Genomic DNA, 15,644 nt, shown 5'->3' on the forward strand with positions numbered 1-15,644 from the left:
AGGCAACGCCGAACGTGGTGGGTGGGCACGTCGCCTCCGTTAAGCCCTCCGATTGGTAGTTCCTGTCGGTCCCAAGACTGGCCTCAAGTTCGATTGGATAGCAATCGAGCCAGCCCCACCTCACTGTCAATCACATCATCCCCCTTCGTAACTCACTGGACCATTGGTCAGTCTAGCCTGAGGGCGGGTTGTTGGGCGGAAGAGAGCGGCTTCTCCTGGCCTCCCTTGCTGTCACCATGGAGATTGCACACGTGGGCCAGTGAAGCCGCTGGGCCAGGCATCTCCCATTTCGAAGGCTGAAGAAATGTACAGCAGTCCAGATATTATTGCTTGTTTCGGGGTCTGATGAACTTCTCACTCCCCGACCCCCTAGCCCGGGTGGGGCGTAGGATTTGGGGGACAAGTCAGCTCAGACCCAGTCATCAAAGGTCCGTAATAACCCTTCTGGAAGGAACCGAGTCTAAAGCACCCGTTTTAATAACATCACATTTCAATTATCCTTATCCCGCCTTATTTTATTTGGCATTATTCTTCCGCTGTCATTATGAAGTAGATAGGTAAGGATCATTCTACCCATGACACATACTGAAACAAAATTTGGAAACGTGAAGGAAACTATTCAATCCTGGAACACTGAATTTCTGATTTAGGCAATTCAGCTCCTGAATCATATATGATTTATGAACCAAGCAGAAGAAGATGGTTGAATTTCATTGACTGTACATCTCAAATTTATTCTACTTTCAAGGCGTCGTTTGCAGTCACATAAACTAACCAACGATTTATGTGTTTGGCAACTTAACCATATTTGGCCTAATGAGAAGCTCTGTGTTATAAAGCCATTATTTTGATTAATTCATTTCATTGGAATTGAGTGTTAACTGCAGTTATGCACTGTGAGGATATACAAGAGATGCAATGTGACTCCGGTCTTAATAGCCTGCAGTTTTGTAATGTTAGATCAACAACACATGAAACAAATAGGAGACATTTTACTGCAAGTATAATGATCAAACCTAATTTATAGTTAATTGCTCCAAAAGATAATAATACTTCATATTTGCAAAGCATTTTGTAGGTATCACTGCTTCACCTGCATTATTTAGAGGATATTTTGTTTTGGCTGGAGTTAATGTGGCCGTCTTCATGGTAAAGCTAGAACTAATGTTGGGTCCTAGAATATGGGTAGGAACAGGAAAAGTAGAACAGAAATGGAGGGGAATATGGGGAGAGAAAATAGTTCGAACACAGAGACCAAGACAAAAATAAGCACTGAATACCTGGAGAAGAGTAATATGGAGACAAATAATGGGAAATAATGTTGTGTAGATCAACTGGTCAGAACTGATTCTGAGACCTTAATGTTTTTTGGGGAAAGTGATCAAAAGTTTGAGACTGGGAATGTTAACCTCCTTACACTTCTAATGATCAAACTGCCTTTAGTTAAATTATAAATTAAGAATGAACACAAATGAGGAAGCGATCCAAAATTCTACATCTTCCTGAGTGGTTGTAACATTATTAGGTTTTCTGTCTCTTAAGAAGGAACCCTCCTCCCAAGCACCCCCCATTCCCCCATCTTACCCCTTAACTGGGAGGGTATATTAGTTTTCTGATTAAATATCATACTCTCTCATTGAAATTGAGAGAAGTGCTGTCACCATAGTACTTCATCTTTTGCTGTCTCTCAATCAAACTTATGTCCCCAATTCTAGAGGAAATGATTACTTAACTATACAATCTTTCTCTTTTTAAAATTTGTCTTCTGTACGCCAAGTTTTATATACTACTACTCCACATTGCTCCACATCTCTGTAGTATATGTATCCCTCATATTGTACTTGCAGAATGGACATAGGTGCCTATATACATATCTTATTTTCTTCTCTCCTAAACAAAAAAAATTCAAAGCAACAACAAAACCCCAATGTTCATATCCTCCTTCTCAAATGTGTAAAACTATTTGTTATGTTGCCTGGTAGAGGTAGGAGAGTAAAAAGAGGCCATTTGGGTTATAGAGTGTATGTGATGATTTCAAGAAAAGATGTAAAGTTTTCTTGCTTATTTTATATTTATCAAAACTTTTTCTGCAAGAGAGTCCTGAATTTTTTTTTCTTTTTGAGACAGAGTCCTGCTCTGTTGCCCACGTTAGAGCGCCGTGGCATCAGCATAGCTCACTGCAACCTCAAACTCCTGGGCTCAAGCAATCCTTCTGCCTCAGCCTCCTGAGTAGCTGGGACTACAGGCATGTGCCACCATGCCCAGCTAATTTTTTCGATATATATTTTAAATGTCCAGCTAATTTCTTATTATTTTTAGTAGAGACGGGCGTCTCGCTCTTGCTCAAGCTGGTCTCCAACTCCTGAGCTCAAAGGATCCATCTGCCTTGGTCTCCCAGAATGCTAGGATTACAGGTGTGAGCCACAGCGCCCGGCCATGCCCTGTATTTTTTTGTACACACTTTCTCATGTGTGATTATTTAGTGTTTTTGCAGGTCTGAAAATGTACCAAAAACTGAAGTAAGTGTTGGATTATTAGCTGAGGCTGAAAGGCTACTAAATCTGCTGATTCTCAATTTTGCTAACTGAGAAACTGAATAAACAAAAAATTCCCTCCAGTACTACTGTCAGTAGTTCAAGTCAAGTTACGGACCTTCCAAGGCCACCCAGAATTACCACCATGATTTTCCAGGTCACAACATTTACCTAATGTTATAAACCAGAGGTCAGCAAACTATGGCCCATGGGCCTAATTTTAGCTTGTACCACCTATAAGCTAAGAATGATTTCACATTTTTAAATGGTTAGAGAAACTCAAAAGAAGAAAAATGCTTTGTGACATATGAAAATTATATGAAATTCAAATATTAGTGTCTGTAAGTAAAGTTTTACTGGAACACAGGCACACTTATTTATTTATATGTTGTCTATGGCTCCTTTCGCCTTACAACAGCAAAGTTGAGTAGTCACCACAGAGACTGTATGGCCCATAGCCTAAAATATTTACTATTGGGCCCTTTAAGAAAAATATTTTATTCTTACTACCTTAGAAGTGTCTAATAAATCAGGTCTGGGGACTTTGAAAATCATGTAGTGTTAAAATTTAAAATCTCACATCAATACAGATAAATTACCTCTTGCCTAAAATCACATAGTCAATGAAAAGAGGTAGTTCTAGAACCTTGGTTCCAGTGGTCCAAGGCTTTTTTCATCCATGCTGTGTCTTTTCTCACATAGAGCTTATCTTACTTAGGATGGGATAGGTGTTACATAGGCTGAAGGCAAGGAGAATTCATTAAAAATTTTTCAAATTTTGATCTCATGTCTCATTCACACAAATACAGTGCAACATGCATCAATTTATGAATACTTTGACTTTCATTATTTTTTTCTGCTAATTTGAGTTGCCTTCTGTTTTCTGTTTTTCTTACCTCTCAAAAAGTATTATTAGCAGGGCATGGTGGTTCATGCTTATAATCCCAGAAATTTGAAAGATCGAGGTGGGAGGATAGAGATCAGCCTGGGCAACATAGCAAGACCCTATCTCTACAAAAATAAAATAAAATAAAAAATAAATGGTGTATGGCCATCATGAAAAACTTTCTCACTCTTATGCTTATTCTCTGTTTTAAAAAAATCTCTCTTCTTTTTCTACTTCGACAAAGGAATTTGGACATGACTGAGTTTCTATACTAGCCCAAGGTTCTTAAGGGAGGTACGGATGATCAGAATCAGAAAAGCAGAGGACAGTTTTTACTGGAGTCCATGGATGGGCCGTATGTGTGGAGAGGAGAGGGAGTGCCCACAGACCCACTGAAATTGTAAGGTTTAGTGTGTGAGCATAGGTGGGCTTCTCTGAGGGGCGTATCCATAGCTTTCATAAAATTTGCAAAAGAGTCCATGACCGCAAGAAGATTTGGGAGTATAGATGTAAAAGAAGATGTGTTTGGGGGAGAAATCTGCTGAGGTGTGTGATGGTGGAGACCGATCTAGGTTTGAAGGACCGTCAGACCTCAGCTAATCTGAAGCGAGAGCTGTCTGCCCGCTTATATCAGCCCACCCAAGTCTCATTTTCTTCGCCCCTCATAGAGGTGGTAAGAATGTATCAGATTCACAGAGCGGTTGAACTCAGATGGTGATGAAAACCCAGTATAATTCTTTCCAAAGAACTTTCTGATTAATAGAAACTGCAGAGGAACTAATTTTATGAAAATAGCAAATGGGATTGTTTCAGTTGGAGCAAGCCAGGAGAGCTGGCACTGATGCCACGTAGGGAGACGCAAATGATCACATTGTGTGGAGCTGATGGCTGCAATCCTGCCACTTATTTATTGAATGTCTTTCCGCTGTAAATTATTAAGCCTAGATTTGGGGAGATGTGGGAGCTGACGGAATAAGACAATAGAATGAAAAGCAAACCTGGACAGCTTCCTTTAGTGTTAGTGCAAGTATTGTGTTTTCTGAAAAGCCTTTTCCCCCACCCTGGTGTTGGAGAAGGGGGAGGATTCTCCCTTCAATGAGGCTCAGGGCCATGCTTTTGATTTCTGAATTATTTGCCAGTTCTTACAAATCCAAATGGTTTTCCGAGAAAATCCAACCTGTTGGCTCAACAACCAGGTGCCAGATATTTTGTGTATTTTCTGAAAGGGCTGTTTTGCCCAGGCAAGGAGAAGTTTGGTCTGCCTTATCATTATGAAGTGCCAAATTAAATCTTTTAGAGGACTCCGCTGCCAGATGATTGAGTTCACTTGACTTATTGGGGAACAGAGAAGGTCTAGCACACTGGAAAGGAATTCTAAAGTCTAACTCTCAGGCCAAAGAATAGGAATAGGTTGATGGACAGAGAGGGAGTTGAGCTCTGATTATGCTCAGCATCATTTGAAAAGCCGGAATTCTGACAACTGGGGGAGTAGCTACTTTATGTGAATGATGGGTTCAACTTTTAGCCCTCTACCCTCCTGCAGTATCAGTGGAGGGCAGGAGGCTATGCCTGTTAGCCAGGCACCAGCCAAGTAACAGTATGTGCGTTGGTATGGATACCTAAAAGTAGGGCCCTTCATTCATCATTTGTCCATTCATTTGACAAGTGTTTATTGAGTGTTACTCTGTGCTTGCACTGTACTGCAAAGCAGAGAGAAAGAACGAACAGTGCAGCCCATGGTCAGAAGGGGGCCTGATTCTCAGAACACTAAATCCTTATCTAGGTTTTGGTGATTCCTCCCCAGTGTGTGGAGAGAGAAGGCTCATTTCACTTCTCCTCATCAGTAGGGTGCGTGGGATTTCTTTGTTATTTGTAAGATGGCATCCTCTCCTGGAGTGTGCCCACGGTGATGATAAGCTGGGGTTTAATGTCTCTTTGTTCTCCTGCAGATTAGGAGGAGGATATCAAGCCATCAAACAGCAAGAGAGAGATTTTGTCCCCATCAGCCCTGCCCAGCCGCTGGGTTTGCAATCTGGGCATCCTTTCTGGGGAGCTGATATCAACTGGCTGGCCGGAGGAGGATTCTGTGAGTTCTGATTTCCTCAGCTCTTGTGAAGGAAGAGAGGACCAAAGCCCGAGAGGCAAAATGCCAGGGGACAGCTAGCAGGATATATATGGCAAGCTCAGCTGGAGCCTATACAGGAACATTTGGTGGTGGGGGTTAGGAAACTTGCGGTACTTTGTGGGAAAGAGTAAGAGTATTAGAAGAACCATGGGGTTTCTGCTCGGCAGATGTCTTGAGGCGCTGTTGCAGCCTGTGGCGAGGCTGAGCCCACACTTGCTTACAAGGTTTGAAGTTCACTGTGCAGCTGGAGACTGCTCCCGTTCGGCTGGGGGCCACCAGTGCCCTCTTCTGTCTGTTCCATCAGGGTATTTCAGAATAGGGTCAAGCCGAAGCTGTGAGGAGTGTAGCCACTGTTCTTGAGCTCTGAGTGAGAGGAGACAGCAGACTCAGAACTGAGGGATTTTAAAATATGGGGACAAATCTTCTTTGAGCTCTCAGCTGCTCAGATTGAAAAGCCTTTTACAGATTGGTGCTGTGTTCTGGAATTGAAAGACCAAATACTTAGAATGGAGATCTAGGAGCTAAATCAGGATTACCGACATAATTCTCTCAGAAGCTCACAAATACCTAGGGGTGGCCCAGTTCGAGAGTGCAGTCTCACAAATATTCCACTACATTTTTTTTTTTTTAATGAGAGTCACTGTCCATAAGGAGAAGAAGTCTTGAAGATTTCAGTTCTGGAACTTTCTGCCCCAGACCTCTGTTTTGCTAACCTTTGGGGCACCATGCCAAACTATTCTCCATAGAAACTATTAACATTATGAGTTTGCTACACAAACTCAGAGGTCCTAAAGGCAGTAGATGTGATTTAAGTTAATCTAATAAATACATGACAAAAAATAGAATCACTTCTTTGATTGCTTTGCCAATGTGTTCCCCAGGTTGAGACAGTTAGGGGGAGTCAGTGAGTGTGTAAGTAGGGGACAAGGAGAAGAAAGGAAGGGAGTGACAAAGGTCAGGGAACTTGAGAAATGAAGAGAATGGAGCCAGATTCCCTAAAGAAAAAGGAAGCCCAGTGGTATTTGGCTGAGAGGGGCGGCCATGCCTTGAGTTGGTCAAGATTCCCAAACCTTCTGTTTCTGAAAGATGATTGCCCACGTGGTAGACTCCAGATTCTGCCTGCCCCCTTGGGTGTGTTTTGATCTAAGGAATAAAGGCCTGATGCAATTCACTTCAAACCCTGAGCATTCTGCTGTCCATCAGGCAGTGTCCTGGAAAAAGGAGAGAGGGAGATAAAAACACAGTCCCTTTCTGCACATGGCTCACATTCCCCAGGGGAGATAACAAAAAAATAAACCTGGTGAGAAAGGGTACCTCAGAGGCAAATCTAGGGTGCCTCCCAGGTACACAGGAGGAAGCTAGAGGGGTCAGGCAAGGCTTCCAAGGTGACACTTGAACACAGCCTCTCTAGGTGACTGCAGATTAGCCACAGAGGGCAGGTGGGAAAGGATTCTAGACACAAGGAAGAGCACGTGCCAGTGTCTAGTGACATACAAGCGCATGGCAGACTAGCCGCTGGGCAACAGGCAGGGAATGAGTGTGGCATGGGGTGTGCTGGGCTGAAAGAGAGGGGTGGTGGCAAAGGCAGAAGACCAGGCAGAACGTCCACTGCATCTGGATCACGAAGGGCTTGCATGACGTGATAAGGAATTTTGACATTATCCCCCAGATTCTGATGAGCCACTGAAAGATTTTACAAAAGGAGGTATTTATACTTTGTATATTAAAAACAACAACAACCAAAAAAAAACCCAACTCTTTTTCCATAAACCTCTTATCTAGTCATTTGGCTTCTGCTTGAATATTTTCAGGGTTGGGGAGCTCTCAACCTCCAAAACTGCCCACCTCATTGTTGGATGACTATAAATCTTAGAAAGTTGTTTCCCACATTGAGCCAAACTCTCTGTCTCCTCACAATTCCTACTCATCATTTCTAGTTTGACCATTGTGGCAACACATAAAAGGCTATTTAAAAAATTTATGAAGATACCTATTAAAACTTCCCTTAGTTCAGTTTTCCAAAATTCCACAGAGTTTTCTCATACTTTGTTTATTTCATTATTTCTAGACTTCTTTACCATCCTGGTTACAGTTATCTGGATGAACTGTGGTTTTCAATGCATCTTTTTTTTTTTTTTAAATTCAGGATATTATGGGGATACAAACATTTTGGTTACATGAAATACGTTTGCCTCGACCATACCCAGGCCACAAGTGTATCCCTTCCCCATACAGTGTGCCCTGTTTGCACTAGCTGTGGCTTTACCCCCCTACATGACCAGCACCCAATGAGTATCACTACCATGTGAGCACCTTAGTGTTGATCAGTTAGAACCAATTTGATGATGAGGACACGCACTGCATGTTTTTCCATCCTTGTGACACCTCACTTACCAGTGCGTCTTTTAGAATCTGGGGCTAGAATTGCTCATAATACTTCAAATAAGCTCTAAAAGGCATGGAGTACAGTGATGTTAGGACTGCTTCTTCTGAGCTGGGCACCAGATGACCATTAGGGATTTCAATATCCTTAGTTTGTTACTGGTCATATCTCACTGCTTTTACAATTTTTGATAAACTGACACTTTTAACTCTTCTGCACATTAATTGCTCCCAAGTCAAATTCCACCATACTCAGTATGTGCAATTTATTTTTGAAATCTAAATATAGTACTTTATACTTATTTAAAATTGACCTTATTAGTTTGAGCCCAACATTCTAGCCTATTAAGCTCATTTTTAGAGTTTTTATTTCCTTTCCTCTGATATTAATGGGTCTTATTTACATTTAATAAACATTCTTTGTATGTTTTAATCCAAGTCACTAATAAAAATGTCTAGGACAAAACTTGGTAGCAGTGGAGATCTCCTTCCAGTCTGGGTATGTGTTTGGACATTTTCAATTTTGCCTAATGACCCATTTTACAACATAATGTTGAAAATTTATTAAACATTTTGTCAAAATCCTTGAAGATTTATTAAATATTCTGTTTAAATAAAGATACATCATGTTTGGCATTTTCTCTTATTTAAATGAATAAGCATATATTGTTGACCTCCTATCTGCTAGGTTCTATGCTAGATGCTAATAACACAAAAATGACCAAGATGTTAGTATTTTCTTAAAGAGTTCACATCTGGCAGAGGTGACAGACACACACACACCAGCTCCAAATCAATATATGTATAATTAAAATTTGCATTAAAGGGACAGATGAAAAATAAAATATAATAAGATAATATAACATATCATATAAACATTAGCAATGTAAGTAAAATGTATCAAGAATCTAGAGAAACCTTTCTTCATGGTGAAGAAAGAGAAAGGAAGGCTTCAGAAAAAAGCGACATTTGAACCTGGCCTTGAAACATCTGTAGAGTTTTTGTGAGGTAAGTGGACACTGGAGATAGGAAGAAATTCTGCAGTGGAGAAACAGGATATGTAAGCCAGGGAGGAGTAAATGTCTTGGGAGTGATTCAGGAGCAGCAACTATTACAGTGTGAGTGAGTACCAGGTTCAGGAAAATGAGTGTGAAGAGCTGAGCTGGTGTCTGAAGTGTCTTAACTGTTAAGGAATTTGGGCTTTATCCTATAGGTGAAGGGTTTAGCTAGAAAATAAATCTTTAAGCAAGAGAATAAATAACACGATCAGATATATCAACTACATAACTCTATTGCACAAGGTGGTATGTTCAGTTTAGCAAAACTCATTCTTAGTGAACCCATTTTGGTTCTAGCATTAACTGGCCACTAAGCATCTGTTTAATGAGTACCTCAAGCTTTCTCTGTGTGTTTTGCCCTGCTTCTGTGTTTTTCTTGACTTTTGCTTTGACCTTTCAGCCTCTTACCTTTATTTTTCCCTTGGGCATTTGGGTTCTGCATTCTGTTGGTTTATTTTTCATCCACAGTGTGCTCTGACCTTTACTATTTAATGTGTCCTCTGACTCTGGCTTGTTTACCAGATTCTGAGCCACAGCAATTTGCTGGTCCTCAGTCCTGGACTTGACTCCACTTTGGAATTCTCACCTGATTCAGTTGCCCAATTCCTCTGTGGCCTCTGCATTCTGATCTAACCTGCTCTCATCCTTTGTGCTGCCGTCTTTGCCTCAGTTCTTCTACATTAGCTCTCTGACCTGCAAGTTGTACCTGTTTGTTCATTTTCGTTCCAATTCTGGCAATAAAATATCATCTTTCCTTTCTAGAAGCTATAGTATAGTAGAAGAGATAGACCTAACAAACAAGAAACTATGTGTTATAATTGATTGGCAAGTTGGATGTGCTAACTAAAAGTGTTATATGAGTTTAGAGAAAGGATTGAACTGGGAAATTCAAGAACCTTAGGAGGAATGTTCTTTTCTAGGCAACTCCCTTTTAGGAAGGTTTAGCTATTTGGGACATGGACACATCTTTGGAAGAAAGAAGGGAAATGCAGGCGGAACTTCCTCTGGACTTCCCTATCATTGGCTCCAAAGCTGCCTGTCTTAGAGGAGCCACCTTGTCTGTGCCATCTAGTGGCTGTTGCCACAAGAAACCTTACTCGCGTCAAGGAGACAGCAATTTAACGCCATTTCCAACTTAAGCACCATATCTACAGGGCGTGAAATTAGTTCCAGCAAGCAGCAAATTTGCTGCTAATAAAAATATTTAGCGATTCACTTGTCTTTAAATCAGCAGCAGAATATTCTTTTACTTGCATCAATGCTTGTTTCTCCCAATTCTAATATTTGATAATCAAGCTAGAGTTATTTAGCTAAAGCTATGAAACAGCAAGTTCTTCAGCTCTGTAAAAATTTGAGTTTCCTGAGCAGGAATTTTTATTTCTTTCTTCTCTTGGTCAGAAATAGTCGTAGGTGTTCTTTGGATCATGGAAATGGAGCTCTTTCACTGATTTGGGGGGCTTGGAAATAAGTTTTCATTCTCTTCTTTCTGCCAACTTTAGCTCCTTGAGCTGTTACACGTGGAGAAACTAGGTTGCTAAGAGAGGACATGATTTCTATCTCATGTTTAGACACATCTTTACTCTGTCTCAGTGCCAAACTCATTTTAATTTCTTTTCTGTCTCTTTCAGCCTCTATATACTCCACACCAAGAGCTCTCTAAATAACGCAGAGATATTTTAGGGCACTAAAACAATTCTTTAATTAATTCAACAAATATTTATTGGGCATCTAAACGTGCATTCATTGTTCTAGATCCTCCTTTGGGTCATAAGTATTCCAAGAAGCCTAGTATCATAGCGAGTTGAGAGGCTGACCAGGCAGATGACACCTCTTGTCCAGGTTGCTGGAACAGTGGGTCACGTGGACTCCTACTTATTTTTCTTTTCCTTGAAGAGCTCATAGAAGGAACAGATTGCATCAGATATTCTACCCCTCATCACTTAATTGGCCTAAAGGCCTTAGTTTGAACAGATCACTTGTTTCAAAGTGCAAATAATCTAAAGAAAGAGTACAGTGGCCCCCTGGGTACTCTGTCTTCCACTCCAGAGGAGTCCTGTCTGGATTATTCTTCTTCAGCTCAATTGAAATCAATTTTGATCATCCTGACAGGAAATCAGGGTATAAGGCAGCTTCAGACAGGAACAAATACATCCTTCTCAGAAATCAGCCATAAGGTGCTGAACGAAAGCAAGCCTCTTGGACAGGAGGGCCTGGGCAGGGCTGAGAGCAGGGAGTTCAAGTCCCAGACTCAAACTAAGCCACTCGATCAACTCTAACTTCACTGGGGGGAGATGCTGGAGGGGGTAGATTGTAGGAAGGGAACGACAATTGTCAGTGGCCAAGACGGCAACATGGAGGCTCTGGAACAGGAGAATCCCCTCTGTGTGTCGTGCAGAAGGATGTTTTGGGGATCAGAGCGCCCTGGCTCTATTCTTGTCCCTTTCTCTCAGGTTCCCGACTCTAATACTGCCCCTCCTCCCCTTTTGGCATCATTTTCTTCATCTATCAGAACAGATGAATGTTACTCACCACCTCGGGTCTCCTTACTGCAGCATAAGAAGCAGATGGAGACTATTTTGAAGAGCTGTGAGAGGCTCACCAGAGGGGGCTATGATGAACATCTGGATTCCCCTGGAACAGAGCGCCTGACAGGGTGGCACATTCCGGTTAGACAAAGCAAGGCTCTTCTGAGGATACACGAGGTAAGACCCTGAGTGGGGCCACTTGCCCTGGATGATATGTCACTCCCCCATCATGCTATAGCCTCAAAACCCCAAATATTTTCTGTTCAGAGAAGGTCTCCTGAAATCCCTAGTGTTTAAAACCGTGACAGTTTTACTGTAGATAGAGTGATGGAAATCACCAGCTGTGAATTGTTGGAGAACTATAAGAAATGATTTGAAGTATAAGCTTTATCAGTTAAGTACTTAAGCAAAATCCAGAACCAAGATCAGGAAAAAATAGAACCAAATAATTTAGTAATTAAAAGAGAAATAAAAACGTTCTCCAATCTTGGTCCTGTCTTTCTCACATGTCAACATATAATCAAGAAAGTCTTTCTGGGAGTGAGGGTCCAAGGAAATCGGGTGACTTGGAGGATGTGGATTGAATGTTGCTAAGGGCACGTGGGATGGAGCACAGCACAAGGCTACTGGAGAGCAGGGAACACAAGGAGACAGATAAAGGAGCTCTGAAAAGAACTAGAGAGCAAGGAGGGAGCTGGCAGAGGGAAGCTCTAGGACCTACAAGAGCCTATTGACCCTAGAGGTAGAGAAGGAATGATAGGATCAAAGCAAGGGTGCAGCCTGTCTGCAGGGCATCCTGGTCCCTTGGCACCCTCCTAGCTGCTTCTTATTTTAATGTCCTTTAGGGCAGCTGTTTACTTCCCCATTTCCCATTCCAGCACCCTTGCCTCAGCCAGCTACCAAACAGGCAGGAGGGCTCACAGCCTACAGCTGTCTTGCTGTCAGGTGCCAGAGTTGCTTAAAAGTCAAGCAGGTTCTGAAAATGGATTAAAGATAGTTTAAAGTGTCTAATACCCATGTGTTTCTTGGGCATTTCTTATAATAGCATTAATCATGGGCCAGTCATTAGGTTTCCCAGAGTTCTCCTTAAAATTAATACATATATAAGGTGGAAGTTAGCAGCACCTCTGTTAAGTCCTGATAAACATAACCCTAAGAGGTTGATAATTCCAACCTAGGATGTGTAGAGCATATGATCAGGGATCAATAATAAAAGGCCTCTACAGATGGAATAAATAATGTTTAGAGGCATGAAATAATTCTGTAATCTCAGAAAGGAACATGGGTAATATGTTGGTTCATAAAACAGGCTGGCCATTTACAGGATTTCTAAGGGGTTAGGTAGCTGATATTAATTAAAATTAATTATATCAGAGGTCATCAAGTAGTTGATTTTTCTCTATGGAAAACTTAACTACCTCCCCAGCTTTAGCATCAAGTGTATGAATTGTTGAAATCAAGACTGGATCCTGGGAAGGGGAGATGTGTATGGTGCAGGACTGTCAAAGGAAATGCCTCTGCTAGGACACCCACATTCCAGCATGGGAAGGTCGTTTGGATAGTGCCAAAATGAGAAATGAAAGCAACATTTAGAGGTCCCCTAAAGGCAGCATGGCATCCTAATAAGAATACAGGCACTCATGTCTGACTGCTTGGGTTGGAATCCTGGCTCTACCTCTTATTGGCTGGGTGATCTTGGGCAAGTTACTTAACCTCTCTGTAGTTTCGTTTCTTCATCTGGAAAACTAGAAAAAAGTTACCTACCTCAAAGGTTTATGTAAGGCAATAAGTGTTAGATATTCATACCTTTAGTCCATGACAAATATTTGCAAAGCCCTTCAAATTGAGCCATTCTATTTACATGAGCTGTCTACTTCATGTAACTAGAAAACTTCAGAAAGCCACGCCACTTGGATTCAGTATACATTTGGGCCATTTAAGTGTGGGTGGGCCTGTATAGCTGCTTAGCAATCATCCTATCCATTTCTTGTTGACTTCTAGTGAAATGCCCTTAATAGTTGTTATAAAGCATGGCTTTTCAATCTTGGCACTATTAACTTTTTGGGCAGGATAATTCTTTGTTGTGGGGGCCTTCCTGTGTACAATAGTTCCTCTTGTCTGAGGGGAATACCTAAAACCACGGACCCCCAGCGGATGCCTAAAACCACGGATAATACAGAACCCTATACATATTATGTTTTTGTAATCTGATAAATGAGAGGGCTACCAAGTGACTAATGGGTGGTCAACAGATACAACACGATATGCTGGGCAAAGGCATGATTCATGTCCCGGGCAGGATGGAGTGGAACGGCATGAGATTTCATCCTGGCCTGCGATTTACAACTTATAAATTGTTCACTTCTGGAATTTATCATTTAATATTTTTGGACCATGGTTGACTGTAGGTAATTGAAGCCATAGAAGGTGAAACTGTGGATAAGGAAGGACAATTGTGATGCTGGGTGTTTAGCAGCATCCCTGGCCTCTGCCCAGGAGATGCCGGTGGTATCGCCCACCCCCATCGTGGCAACAAAAATCATCTCCAGACATTGCCAAAGGTCTCCTGGGGGCAGGAGGCAGAATCACCCCCAGCTGAGAACCACTGTTCTAGGGCTTTTTCATCCTCAGTCTTGCAGTCCCACCTGCAAACACCCACTTTCAGTTGATGATTATGCCTCCTGTTTTCCTTAGTAAAACGTCACCCAATCTAGGTTTTTAAAATATCCCTTTCTTCCCATTCAAAATATGTCTGGATATTCGCCCATCCTTTTCTCTTCCCCTGTGGTCTAGAATTGCCCTCTTATTCAAGATGAATCACTGCACTCATGTCTTCCATTGAAGCCACTCTGCTTTCTCTGCTCCTTAGTCATCTGCCTCTGCTCAGCCTTCCCTTCTGTCCAGACGCAGGCTCCACCAGTTTTTTTCCAAATGCCTCTAAGTATCTTAGTTACCCTCACTAAGCTACAAACCTTGTTTCTCATTTCATCATCATGTTTCTCTGACAAATAGATATGAACAACAGCCAGTATTCGTGGAGCACTTGCTATGCGCGAGGTACTATCAGGTACATTCACAATATCTTTGCCACCGTGTGCTCTCCCCTTTGCCCAGAGCACTTATTTTCTCAATGATGACCAAATGGCCAAATCCAGCGGCTTTTTCTTGGTCTTCAATTCTTTTCTTTCTCTAAAGCTCTCTTAACACTGTCGACCATGCCTTGGTTGAAACCGTTACCTCTCTCGGATTTTAATTTCTCTGGGCTTCAATTTGATTAGCTTAAATTTGCAAGAATTAATTTAAGTTATTTCTAAGACCTTCTTTTGTGCCACAATCTTATACATTTAAAATCCTCTCAGCTTGTTTGCCAGACAGCTGCAATCAGAACCCTGTACCTTCAGAATCCCCAGGGCCCCACCGAAGGGCTGGGCAGGAGGGACCCCCCTGCAAGAGAATATGCTGAGGTGACCTGGATCTGGATCTTCCATACAATCATCTAACTTTCTTAAGCTTAAGCTTTTTTCAAAAGACGTTTTTCAATGTCTGGGCTAGAGTACAGTGGCATCATAGCTCACAGCAACCTCAATCTCCTGGGCTCAAGCGATCCTCCTGCTTCAGCCTCACGAGTAACTGAGACTACAGGTGCATACCGCCACACCTGGCTGATTTTTCCATTTTTATATTTTTATTTTTTTTTTTTTTGTAGAGACAGGGTCTTGCTCTTGCTTAGGCTGGTCTTGAACTCCTGACCTCAAGTGATCTGCCAGCCTGAGCCTCCCAAAGCGCTAGGACTTATAGGCATGAGCCACTGTGGCCAGCCCTTTCAAGTTTTGCTTTTTCCCAAGCACCATCATTATTCGAACCCAGGCTGAAAACAAAAGAGTGATTTTGTTTGTTTTTATGTGTGTTTTATTATGCTTCCCTTTCCCTTGCTGTCCCCAGTCCAGCTTCCAGAACATCTCTCAACACCAGTCCCTGATTTTCACCCTCACCAGCCACTACTCTGACTTGGGCCTCATTATTACCTTTTAAAAATGGAATGTTTCTCACAGCATTTAGCTCTATATTTTCTAAACAACATTCTGCTTCTAGTGTTTGATTTCCTCACCCTCTCACCTTGACATTATCGTTACC

At 41.8% G+C, this 15,644-nt stretch overlaps 1 long non-coding RNA gene across 1 annotated transcript in view; it reads left to right on the top strand.

Moving 5' to 3' along the window:
• The first annotated feature begins 339 nt into the window (after nt 1-339).
• LOC105864570 (uncharacterized) overlaps nt 340-15,644 on the top strand; it is a 44,678-nt gene continuing 29,373 nt past the window's right edge. The window contains exons 1-3 of the long non-coding RNA XR_001151095.3: nt 340-428; nt 5,370-5,506; nt 11,538-11,687. This is a non-coding gene — a long non-coding RNA (uncharacterized LOC105864570). The remainder of the gene's footprint in view (nt 429-5,369; nt 5,507-11,537; nt 11,688-15,644) is intronic.

The sequence above is a fragment of the Microcebus murinus genome, chromosome 4 (assembly GCF_040939455.1).
Source record: "Microcebus murinus isolate Inina chromosome 4, M.murinus_Inina_mat1.0, whole genome shotgun sequence".
Lineage (NCBI taxonomy): Eukaryota > Metazoa > Chordata > Mammalia > Primates > Cheirogaleidae > Microcebus > Microcebus murinus.